Source organism: Rutidosis leptorrhynchoides, chromosome 3 (assembly GCF_046630445.1).
Source record: "Rutidosis leptorrhynchoides isolate AG116_Rl617_1_P2 chromosome 3, CSIRO_AGI_Rlap_v1, whole genome shotgun sequence".
NCBI lineage: Eukaryota > Viridiplantae > Streptophyta > Magnoliopsida > Asterales > Asteraceae > Rutidosis > Rutidosis leptorrhynchoides.
In genome coordinates this window covers 193,738,085-193,750,336 of record NC_092335.1, presented here as the reverse complement: position 1 = coordinate 193,750,336, position 12,252 = coordinate 193,738,085, and the positions used below count along the sequence as shown (strand labels likewise).

The 12,252-nt window shown below is 38.2% G+C and overlaps 1 long non-coding RNA gene across 2 annotated transcripts; it reads left to right on the top strand.

Moving 5' to 3' along the window:
* The first annotated feature begins 262 nt into the window (after positions 1–262).
* LOC139897136 (uncharacterized) lies at positions 263–8,049 on the top strand. 2 transcript variants are annotated; one of them, XR_011776449.1, is made up of 7 exons: positions 263–474; positions 854–937; positions 1,013–1,062; positions 7,024–7,103; positions 7,269–7,419; positions 7,509–7,585; positions 7,713–8,049. It is a non-coding gene; the product is annotated as an uncharacterized lncRNA (long non-coding RNA). The 2 variants fall into 2 exon arrangements; XR_011776448.1 differs by lacking the exon at positions 263–474 and having other exon boundaries at positions 559–937.
* The last annotated feature ends 4,203 nt before the right edge of the window (positions 8,050–12,252 follow it).

Sequence of the window (12,252 nt, the reverse complement as noted above, 5' to 3'; positions counted from 1 at the left end):
CTTGTCATTCTTAGATTACTTTTTGGTGTTATTAAAGTTTATCAAGATAAATTTTTTAAATTTGCAAAGGATTATAGGATAAACAACTAAAAATTAACTTCAATTAGATATTCATCTGCGAATATGTAAAAAGTATACTATTCCATCCAATCGGAATATTCAACTGTACTTTTTCGATTACTACTTTTTTTAAGGTTCATTTAAATATCAAAGTATTAAACTGTGAACCTGGAATATTATGCAGATTAATCACATTGACAAATCAGTCTGGATATGTGTATTGGCATGTGAACCACATCATCTAAGGCATTTGCAGAATCCCGATGTTTCGAATACTAAATATCTTAACTATCATGTTCAACATCGTTCGATTCGATTATTTACTGATTAGCATGAAGCATTAGGGGTCGCACATGTTCAGTCGATTTAATCTTTTAAAAATATCACACTTCAACATCGTTAACTTGAATAGAGGTATCAATTCTACCTTATTTGATTGAAATATACAGTTTCTATTTTTTATTTCATCGTTGTTATTACAATTTAGGTTTGGGGTTATTTGATTGAAATATTATCAATTCTACTTTATTTGATTGAAATATTATTTTTTGATTGAAATATACAGTTTCTACCTCATCGTCGTAAACATTTATGTTGGTACCAACTGATTGAATGAGATGTATCAATTTCATCGATTTAAAATACAGATGTATTAATTTTTACTTATGAAAAACGTGTATATTGGCACCGACTGACTGTATTTCGAAGGTCGTGAATCGATGTCTATAATTTTCACAATAAGTTTGATACCATTTAGAGATAATTATGATCAAATATATAATTAAACATGAAGGACAATGTACCTTTTTAATACTGGTTGATTTGAGGAAGGAGCAACATGAAGAGGCATTTTCTTGACCATTGAACATATCTGCAGGTAAACCATTTAAAATTGGTTCTAGATTTCGATAATACTGAACATTATGCGTTATTTTATGCATGTTCTGTGCAGTTAATGGGTCATTACCATCTCAAAGCACATGGAATGGGGAGGTCAAAGTGGTAAGCTTAAATGAATAGTGTTATTGCATTTGTCACCATGCTTTTCGAGCCGATATAAAAGGTTTTAATAAAACATTTTTTTGCTCCATGGCTCGTAAAAGCTTCGTTACCGGGTAATATTGAATTTAATTAATTTTATTGAAATTGTATAAGTTTGAGTCACATCACAGCATTTTGTTCGAATTAGATCGATTTTATATGGCATTACTTTGAAAATATTCTTATTGGTAAAAGGTTTTACCAGTTGAAAACATTCTTGTATATTGAGTTAAATCTAAATTTATCTTTTTCTACATTTGATGCTTATACTATTACTTGTCATACACATTCTTCAGTTTTATAGCCTTTACAAAAACAGGTCAACGTTGCTTCGAGTGTAAGACAACTGCGAAGACCGATATAGGACGTCACCCTCAAGGGCATACAGTGGTGCCTTAACGCGGACTTTCTTTGCATCAGCGGAATCCGCAGGAAATGTGCCATCCCGCAGAAAAGCCACAATGGGCGTCATCCATGTTGAGCTTGATTCCTCAACTGGTGCCACTAAAGGCATCATAACAATGGATTTCGCATTGAGTTCTTCTATTAGAACTTTCTTCCCCATATGATCAAAAGCCAAGGCAGCCAGTTTGCTTAGCGCATCCGCCTTCTTATTTTGCCCACGCATTACGTGGGAGATTTGAAAAGCTTCAAATTGGTCAGCGAGGTTGTGAACAAGCGATAGATATTGCTGCATGGCTATGTCATGCGCTTCGAAATCTCCGCTGACCTGACTGCATACTAGCTTTGAATCCACATATGCGTGCAAAATTTTAACATTTAACCTATGTGCAATGCGCATACCTGCTAACAGAGCCTCATACTCTGCTTCGTTGTTCGTAACAGCAAAATTAAACCGCAGTGCGTATGTATGCTCTTCGCCATCTGGGCCTGTTAAAATTATACCCGCACCTGCACCAGATGCGCTGCACGCACCATCGGTGTACAATTCCCATGGTGACAATGTTGGTGCAGGTGGATCCTGATGTTCTGCTGACGCCTCGACATCCGCAGGTAACTCTGCTAGGTAATCAGCAAGTATTTGACCCTTAACCGCACTGCGCGAAGAGAAATTTATTTCATGTTCACCTAATTCAACTGCCCACTTAGCCATTCGGCCAGAAATCTCAGGCTTGTATAACACCTGAAAGAAAAATGATTGCGTTAGTCAATGCCGTATCCCCGGTCATTGCCGCAAAGTAGATGTTTACCAACCTGTTTGATTGGTTGATTAGTTAGAACCACGATTGGATGTGCTTGAAAATATCGACGCAAACGCCGCGCCGTATGGACCAGCGCATATACCAGCTTTTCTATTGGTGAATAGTTTACTTCGCATGATGTCAGCATCTTGCTTACGAAGTAGACCGGCATTTGTGTCTGAGAAAAACCTCAGTCGTTAAATTTCTGCGATATAAATAAAGCATGTAAATTAATGGATTACCTTTTCGCGATCCGCGATGAGGACTGAGCTGACAGCTTCCTTCGATGCCGCGAGGTACAGCGTTAGCGTCTCTCCTGATACTGGCGCAGTAAGTGTTGGTAATTCTGCAAGCACCTTTTTCATCTCCTGAAAGGCTGATTCCGCTTCCTGAGTCCATACGAAGTCTTTTTTCTTCAAACAATTTTTCAAAGTATTGAAGAATGGCAACTGTCGTTCTGCGGCTTTCGACAGAAACCGTGTGATAGCCGCAAGCTTCCCCGTTAGACTCTGCACATCTTTCTTTGTCTTCAGAGATGGCAAATTATCAATGGCTTCAATCTTTTTGGGATTGGCCTTGATACCCCGCGCTGTCACCACATGACCTAAAAACTTGCCTTCCTCTTCCCCAAAACTACATTTTAGCGGGTTAAGCTTCATGTTGATCCTGCGCAGAGATGTAAACTTTTCCAGGATGTGCGCGAGCATGTCTTCCTCGGTGTTACTTTTAATTACCAAGTCGTCGACGTACGCTTCAAGATTTCTACCGATTTGGTGCTTGAATGCTGCGTCAATTACACGCTGATAGGTCGCGCCAGCATTCTTTAAACCGAAAGGCATCTTCGTGTAACAATAAATACCCTGCGGCGTATGAAAAGCAGTCTTGTCCTCATCTTCCGCAGCCATTAAGATTTGGTGATAACCCTTGTATACGTCCAGAAAACACTTGTACCTAAATCCCGATAGTGATTCTACCTTCCAGTCTATCTCCGGGAGAGGGTAGTTGTCCTTAGGACATGCCTTATTAATGTCCTTGAAATCAACGCACATTCGCCAGTTACCGTCAGCCTTTTTTACCAACACAGGATTTGCAACCCACGTCTGATAACGCACTTCCCGCAGAATGTTTGCTTTGACAAGGTTGTCCACCTCTGAGCACAACCAATCACTGCGGTCTAGGGCCATATGCCGCTTCTTTTGCCTAACGGGTGTCAATGATGGATTAACATTTAACTTATGTTCCGCAATATCCCGTGGAACCCCTGTCATGTCTGACTCGCGCCATGCGAAAATATCTGCGTTAGCTGACAGTATTCCATGCAACTTGCCCTTCGTTTCGGCTGACAAGCCTGCGCCGATTTTAATTCGCTTATCCGGATGCAAGCGGTTTGCTATTACTGCACAGTTTGCAAGTTGCTCTCCTACGCTAGGAACGCTTACAGACGCGACAGAGCCACACAGCTCGGTTGCTTGATGTGACGCCACTGTGGCAACACCTCCTACTGTGGGAAACTTAATCAAACCATGCACTACCGATGGGATGATGTTGAAACGTCGTATGAAGTTTCTCCCTAGCAGTGCGTTATATCGTGAAGTTGAACGAACCACATAAAAATCGATCAATTCACGCCTGATCATCTGCGGGTTCCTGTCATCCGCAAGCTCTATCATTAATTCTATTCGGCCTAGCGGCCACGAGTTTTCTCCAGAAAACCCTGATAGCGTAATATCAGGCTGGCGTAACTGCGCTTTGACTTCTGCCGGAAGGAAACGATAACAATGCTCATACATAATATCGACACCGCTGCCAGTGTCAACATGCATGAGCTTAACCTGGATTCCGCAATCGGGAATGCGACACTTGATGATAATGGGCTCATTAATAGAATCAATTGACATTACAGGAGGGAAAGTGATCGGGAGAAGCTCCCAATCCTGGTGATCGTTGTACTTTCTCCGCTGGCTGATTTTCTCTGCGTCAACCATGTTAATGGTTAAGTCGGCATTTTTCGCTTTGTCAACTTTCTGCCACGCGAAAGTCTTAGACTTCGAAGCCTCTTCTGCGGCCTTTCCCTTGTCCTTTTTAGGTGGTTTTAGATGATCCAATTTGCCCGCGCGAAGCGCTTCCAGAACCCGTTCCATCAAGTTTTTACACCGATTGGTGTCGTGACCATAATCGTCATGAAATTCACAATACTTTGTTTTGTCCCGCTTGCCAAATTCTGTAAGAGGAGCTGGAACCGCGAAGGTCGCGCATACTGGCTCCGTTGCCAAAATTTCCTTGGGCGTTTTGGACAAACTTTTGAGCAGCGCATAGTTCTGATTATTAATGCCGCGCTGATTATTGTTTCGATAATTGCCACTTGATTTCCCTTTATCATTCCTGATAGGACCACCGCTAGGATACCTTCCGCGAGAGTTGTTACCACGATTTTGATCGCGCGAACGATCATCATCGTCCTTCCTCTCGTTGCGTGAGCTAGCTGTTGGGATGTCATTATCTTCGCCACTCCGCATATAGTCGTGGCATTCATTAAGCGCCTCAGCATAAGTTGTTGGGACTGTATGGCGCAGACGCCTTACCAGTGTTGGATGACGTTCTGAGTTTATACCATGTATGAGTCCGGAAATCTGTTGCTCTGGTTTGAGAACTGGTATACGCAGGCACTCATTAGTATACCTTGTGAGAAATTCGCCCAAAGATTCCTTGGACTTCTGCACGATGTCATGGCATTCAATGTGAGTGCGCTTGCGTGGTCTCTGATTCTGATATTGCAGCAAAAACTTTGTCCGCAGATCCATAAACCCGGCAATACTACCCGCCGGCAACTTGTTAAACCACTCACGAGCAATACCCTGTAGTGTCATAGGAAATATCTGACACGCAACCGGATCCACCCAGCCTTGAGTGCGCATTGCGCCTTCGAAACGCTGTAAAAAATCATCTGGATCGGTCAGGCCATTGTAAGTACCCAACATGCTAGGTATCTTTGGTGCTGATGGAAACGGGTATGCGGATATATGCGGAGGAAACTTGTCAAAGGTAGTCGGTAGCTCGAAGGGTGGTTTAACAGGATCCCCTTTCAAGTTTGCAAAGAAACGCTTCATCATGTCCTGAACAAAGTCAGGTTGTGAAAATAAGTGAACCATATCAGGAGGTGCGGCCTGCATGAATTGACTTGCAAGATTTGCCTGCCCTTGAACATTTTGCCAAGGTTGACCCTGCGTCTGCGGATATAACCAAGGCTGCTGCGTTGGAAAAGAGGGATAACTTGAAGATACAGAGTACACAGGTGGCTGTAAAGGAAGCGAAACCTGTGGCGCAGATATCTGCGAAACTTGAGGATACACACTTAAAAGCCCAACTGTATGCGATGTGCTTTGCTGATGCGCTGTTATCGGCGCCCAATGAGAGTTTGCATCTGGGATGACACCAAATCCCCAACTATTAAGTAACGCCTGCGCATCCGGAGGAGTTAAAAATTGTGAAACTGGGCGCGGTGGTTGCCAAGGTTGCAACGGTGTAAATGACGAATTCTGCTGAATGCCATGCGTATGCAGAGGTATTGAAACAGTGGTACTGTAAATAGGTACCTGGCCGCAGCAAACCACATGCGGCCCCGTTGTTCCACCGCTAGTGCCTGCAAAGATGACCCTTGGATCCACTGACGAAAAGTCCAGCCGCATGGTTGTGACTGGTGAGTTTGCTCTTGGCGGTGTGACCCCGTCTGAATATATCGGCTTGTACCTCTGAAAAGGTTCGCCGGATATAGGTGGAGGGTATATCGTGTACCCCGCCTGAGTAGCGGCCCCCGTAGTCATAACAGGTGTATGTTGACTACCAGACGGTGCGTTCTGAACATCTGTTTGGGTATGTTTCGATGATTCCTCGGAAGTCATGATACTGTTAAAGAAAAAATTCAAAAATTTTGTAAATAACGAGTTATACAATTCAAAACCTTAAAAGAAAAAGCAATTAAACAGTCTTGAATTAATTCGACTCTCAATGAAAGCACCACTTGATCATGCATATTTTAACCGTGGGGTTTAATATGCCTGCTCAATACATAAGGAGGGGTTTAAGGATCTTAGAACGTGGCTCTCCGGTCCGGCTACCGTGAATAACCCTGGCCGACATGATGATGTCGGCGGGGTGGCCAAGTGATTAAGTCCACCTCTGATAACGATCGTCGATCAAGAGGCCCCAAATAAGGTCGTAGGTACTAGCTTACGAAAGACTAACCTGTTAACCTTGAAAAGATGCTGAATGATGCTGTTTTGCGTAATGTATCTCGTGTGTGATAGTTACGTAATATGCCGTGTCTGGTAAATGATGATTAGGGTTGTATTTATAGGCAAACCCTAATTCTAGAACCGTCCCAGATCACGTTAATCTCATCCATAACTGACTCCCCCGAATCACGGATATAATTATGGAAAAGATATTTACTTGACAGCTAAGCAACCGCCGTACCGGGAACAAAGGAATCAGATACAATCCGCATACCGCATAGCGCACACAAGCACACGCATACGCACACTATTGAGCGCCCGCATGCATATGAGGTGCGCATGCGGGTTGCGGTATCATTAGACTTTCATATCTACATTGATTCTTTAAATGATCTTTTCTTCTTTTCAAAGTTTTTATATTTCTTGATCTAACGATCTTTTAAGCAAGAGATCAAACAAACTGACCTTTCCTGTTTTTGTACAATCAGATTCTTTACTTTGTAGAGCCTAGGCATGATTGTGTGGTTGAAAGCTTACTTATCTTCCGATTAAAACTAAACCCTCCCAAGTAAGTATTCTGAGACAATTTCATTGATTAGTAACAATGTTACTTGGATTGCAATAATGAACGATTTTGAACAACTTTGAGTTATGAGTTTTTTATATATCTGATTGTTTGATGTATGATCAATAATAAGTTTTTCATTTTACAACTCGGGGTCAACTATGAAAGATGAACATTGCTGCATGCGCTTTCCAGAAAAAGATATAAGGTAAAGATAAGAACATGTCAGGTGTTGATGTCAACAATTTGAAAGATCTTTGAGTATCGGATTTGAGGCTGCTGCTTGGGAAGATACTGAAAAATTGCGACATAATATTAAGTATTTCTCTAATTTTAATTTGACAAGTTGTCATAGTTTATTGTGTTATTTATAGCAGTTAAAGCTTACGTTCATATTTGTACATGAAGATATCATAATTCAAGCCTAGCGAAGTGGGCAGAAGGCGAAACTTGAAGCTGAAACGATAAAATAGATGAAATATGAGGTCTGCTTTTAGCTTGGGTTGAAACCCACATACTTATCATCCATAGTGATGAGGTATATATTACGATGTGTCATTTATTAATTATTACAATCCTAATCAAACCATGTGTATGTATGTTTGCTCGTAGCATAGCAATTTACTAAGGACATGGTTAAACATGAGCATCACTTCCCAAGATTGAATTGCATTGGTAATTTCAACTTTACAATTCTCGATGGGTCATGCGCCAACATGTAGCCGAGAGCTCTTCTGGGTCACAAGTGAAACTTTCAAAATGGTTCTTTTCTTGTGTAGGTTATGATAGGTCAGGTGCCGCCAATGTTGCAAGTTTTGTTGACTGAGGTACATCAATTTTATTGTCACAATTTGTTGTTTGTAATTTCAAAAGATAGCTCTTTCGATGTGCATTTCCACTCTTTTTGAAAACCTATTGTTTACTCTTAAGATGGATATATATGCTTGATAGTACCACATTCGTTGTCATCTTTCTTGAAATAAAGAGAGGGTAAGATAGGCATGTTAGCGTGGGTTAGAGTGTTTAATCATACGATCATACATGTTATTAATATTAAGTTACTTTTTTGTCTTTATTGAATCATGTGATGATGGGAAACTGCCGTGTTAAAAAACAGAGATGGCTTCAGTGAGATCATATCTCTGTGTTTCAAGTCAATATTACAATGCTCGAAATATTCATTTGCACTATTTAGACCTATAACAAAAGCTTTTATGTATAATAAAATTTATTGTAATATTATTATTTCAGCGCGTCTTAGATTTAATAAAACACAACAACAACAACAACAACAACAAAAAAACCCAATACCACATGAGTGGTGTATAGGGAGGTGATATGTAGACAAACCTTCTCCTATCCGAGAATAAAGACAAGTCATTTCTCCACCCAGAGTGAAACACTCTCAAGAGTAGAGAAAGTCATCCCTCTCTTTATTCGACGGATAAAGAGATTGCTTCCGAGAGTACCTCCGGCCTTTAAGTAGGAAAAAGTTTTTTAATAAAATAAAAAAAAACTAAAATAAAAATAATAATAGACGCCATGAAAATGGTAGAATCAAATTTCCATGGGTTTTAAATCCTGTCTGGAATTTAATTTAAGTTCTAAGAGTCAGTCAATTCGCCAATAAATCGACGATTGATGTCGACTCAATAGAGCCGTAGATTTAATAAAATATATGATTTATGATCTCTGGTATTCAATTATCGTAATAACCTTATAATATTTCTACATGGATCATTGTCTAATATTTCTGTACACTGAGATCCGTCCTGAAATGTACAGATTTTTTGCACATTACAATAAATTATGCCAACTAAAAAAATATTATGCAAAAAAAAAAAAAAAAATGTCTATTAATATAAGACATAAAATACACTCCTTGTCCTTTTCTTATTTTTTTTGCTTTCCTCGTCCCTATTGTTTTAACTTACTACATTCCTCATCCTTCTGTTCAACCGCCGTCAATTTCAGCCGTTAAGTCAAGTCATGTACAAAGCATGTGAGGATAATTTCGTCATTTTCGTCATATACCATGTAAACCCAAACCCAAACAACGAACAACTGGTTTGAGTACCACCAAATCAAACCAAATTTATAATTTGTTAATCCAAATCAATTTACTCCGTACTTACCTCTCAATAGAAATCAAATCAAATCAAATCTATACTATTATTATACGGAGTATCATATGTAAAATTTAAATATATAAATAAAACTTCCAACAAATAAAAAAGACATACAAATTTCCAGTACATCATTCATCCTTAATTGAACTGAAATAACCATAAAATAACACATTAGATTCACAAACAACAACACATTTGTGAAGAAGACAAATAACCAAATTAATCAAATACCAATTCCAAGATATAACAATAAGAAGCAACCAATTATATATGTTCAATTTAAACCCATTTACAACTTGAGTAATCCTATATCAATTTCTAAAATACTCATCCAGTTATGTTAATTCATTTGCACCCACTACTCAAATTTTCTTATTTCCCAACTATATAAACCGGAACTTTTAACGTATAACGGTATAAGTATGGATAAATTCATTGTTAACAATTGGAACTTTTAGGTAACCAAAAATTGAAAGGAAGTTAAAATGTTAAAAGATTATAGGAATTAATCACCTTTAAGTTCTTCCTCGTTTTCTTCATCTCCACCACCGGTTTCGATTCCGGTTGTGTGTACAACTGATTTCTTCATTTTCGTGTTGACCAGATCTGAAAAGGTGCCACGACCACTAATCCCTATTAACCAGATCTATCGTTGTCTTTGTCGCTATCTTCAACCACCACCGCCGCCGTCTACAACCACCTATTTTCGTTTTTAGATCTGAAATAATTGCAGGGGTTTCTGGGTTTGATGGTTTGCCTCGTCGATAAAAGAATTGATCATGATGGTTGAGATTCGGATCCGTTAAATTCACTGTTCGAGTTCAGAAGAAAGGAGATGATTTTTTCTAACAAGGTACAAATTTAATTGGTGAAATTGTAGTGCTATTCGCTTTGAAGATGAATAATGAAGATGATAAATCTTGTTTACAGTTATAAGGAAAAAAGAAGGAAGATAAATGGGGGATTTATGGTTGCTGCTGGTGATGATGAAGGTAATGTTAGGATTTAGGAAGATGAAGGGTGGTGTTATAGAAGATGGACTGAAGGGTTAAAGATAAAGAACCAACGATATTGATTGTATTTTAGCTAGGTTACATTACAGCTATTATAAATGACGAAAGTACCCTCACATGCTTGGCATATGAAAAGTAAATACATTAGGGACGGGGAATGTAAAAAAAAAGTATAAGGACGAGGAGTGATTTTTGATGTAAACCACAAGGACAAGGAGTGTAATTATGTCTTAATATAAATTATGGAAAATGGATGTCACAAACTTCACACTGTATGACGTGAGTGGAGTTTGCTGGCAAAAAAAAAAAAAAAAAATGATGCAGAGTGGAGGACATCGGTCGTCTAATTTAGTTAAGGTATTCTCAAATACATGTTACTCATTTGACATCAATATTTTTTATAATTTACATGTTTAACAATTTAAATTACAATTTATATCTACCTCAGTTAATCATCAAAACTCTAAATGTAAGTACATCTCAACAAACATGAACATTAAAGAATGAAGTCGAAATCTTAAATCAACTAAGCAAATTGCAAAAGGATTGTCTAAAAAATTCCTAAGTGAACGATTGATTGACAAAGAGATCATAATTGATGAAGTATATATATTACTATTTCTTGACATTTTTGAATCAATAATCTACTTGCTACTTGTAGCATGCATCTACACATTTGTCAGAGCATTAAATTTTTAGTTCAACTTATATTTGTTCTTTTTTACAAAAGCATTCAAAGTTTGTTTGAGCGCGAATTTTGAACCTAGATCTCCTTTGGGTTCAATTTAGATATTTGAATTCTGAAAAATCATTGGTATTAATATTTTAGTCCTTAACATAGAAATTACATATGACTTATATGATTCACATTGTCTTGATATACAGAAGTCATTCAATCTTTATACAATTAGTAACACTAGCTAGATCCGGATCGGCCCGCGCGATGTGGCGGAGTCTTTTGGGCTATGTACTCATATTTAACGTAACGTTATGTATTTACATAGTAAAAAACGCACTGATACGGGTGTTTTATGTATCAAAGGTAACCCGACATATTAAGCGATTCTTTAAAAAGCATCCGTTTTGTGCGTAGCTAGTTGCGTTGTGTTCGTAAAAATATTTCGAGTTGAACGGTGAAGGCAGAAAAATTTAACTCACGTTCAGAAGGGAGATACGGCTCGTTAAAGAATTGGGTGGTGTTTATTTACGTCTTTTTGAGGAAAATAATGAATTTACGGATTATACCCTTGAGTTTATTGTAAAGTGAAATTTTGTCGGTGATGTCATTTTTATCTTGTCAGAACGACACAAAGTTGGTGTTCTTTTAGTATATATCAAGATTGCAAAAGACGTAAGACGGGGTTGAGACGGTCGGGTCTTAAAAAGGTCTAGACGTTCGAGACGGGGTCGAGACGGACATTGACCAAAGTTGACTTTTAAATATATAAGTATATAAATGTATATATGTATACAATTTTAAACTTTGACCCGAATTTTGACCGTTGACTTTCACATTAGACGGTTTTCTTCAAGAAGGGACGGGCTAGTCACAAAACCGTCGCAACGGGGGTCACAACGGCTTGAGATGGGGTCTTTTGCAACAGTGGTACATATACAATGTGTAATATGACAAAATGGACACATTTTAATTTTTGTCTCAAATCTTATTCAAACATTCATCTTAAATGTACACTTTAAAAACATATATCTTAAAGGTTTTATATATATATATATATATATATATATATATATATATATATATATATATATATATATATATATATATATATATATATATAGTGGTAGGATCAAGGGGGAAATAACCAATCGAGGGGAGGCGGGGGGAAGCAAAATGTTTTTTTTTTTTGTTTTTTGAAAAAACTTTGTTCACGAACATTATAGATTGGATCAAAATATGAACATTTAATAAAGACACTTTGTGATAAATATTTTTATTTTGGCCGGAAAATGCTCGAAGAATTAATATATAACAATTATCGTGTTTTTCGA